The sequence below is a fragment of the Alligator sinensis genome, unplaced genomic scaffold, assembly GCF_000455745.1.
Source record: "Alligator sinensis unplaced genomic scaffold, ASM45574v1 scaffold129_1, whole genome shotgun sequence".
Taxonomy (NCBI): domain Eukaryota; kingdom Metazoa; phylum Chordata; order Crocodylia; family Alligatoridae; genus Alligator; species Alligator sinensis.
Genome location: NW_005842303.1, coordinates 1,113,868 through 1,114,309, shown reverse-complemented (window position 1 = coordinate 1,114,309; position 442 = coordinate 1,113,868). Strand labels below are relative to the sequence as shown.

General features: G+C 66.7%; 1 protein-coding gene across 1 annotated transcript in view; it reads left to right on the top strand.

Moving 5' to 3' along the window:
• The first annotated feature begins 311 nt into the window (after positions 1 to 311).
• ZNF407 (zinc finger protein 407) overlaps positions 312 to 442 on the top strand; it is a 476,517-nt gene continuing 476,386 nt past the window's right edge. The window contains 1 exon segment of the mRNA XM_006028300.2: positions 312 to 383. The gene's annotated coding sequence lies outside the window, so the exon portion shown is untranslated.

Sequence of the window (442 nt, the reverse complement as noted above, 5' to 3'; positions counted from 1 at the left end):
CATTTGCATAGTTTCGGCGCACTCCAGTTCTACAGCAAATACGCTCATGCCCAGCTTCCAAGACCAGCATTTCATAGTGCCCGCCCCTGCCCTCCCCCGTATGGGAACCGCAGCCGCAACCCGCCCGCCGGGCAGGGAAAAGTACCCGGCCTGCGCCCGTCCCGCCCCCCGTGTGTTTTGTGTGCAGGTCAGAACAAAATGGCGCCAGGGTGGGCGTTGGCGCCCCCAGCGCGCAGCCCTGACGTCACGAGAGCACCCAGCGGGCTCCTCTCCTCCCACTCCCCCTCCCCGCACGACGCAGAGTGACGCAAGACGGCGAATCTACGGCGCGCCACTTGTGACCAAGATCATCACAAGCGGAGGCGGACGGCTCCCCCCGTGCGGTAAGAGAAAGCGAACGGGCCGCGGCCGCCTAGCACCGTAGGGAGGGGCCCGCGGCGCA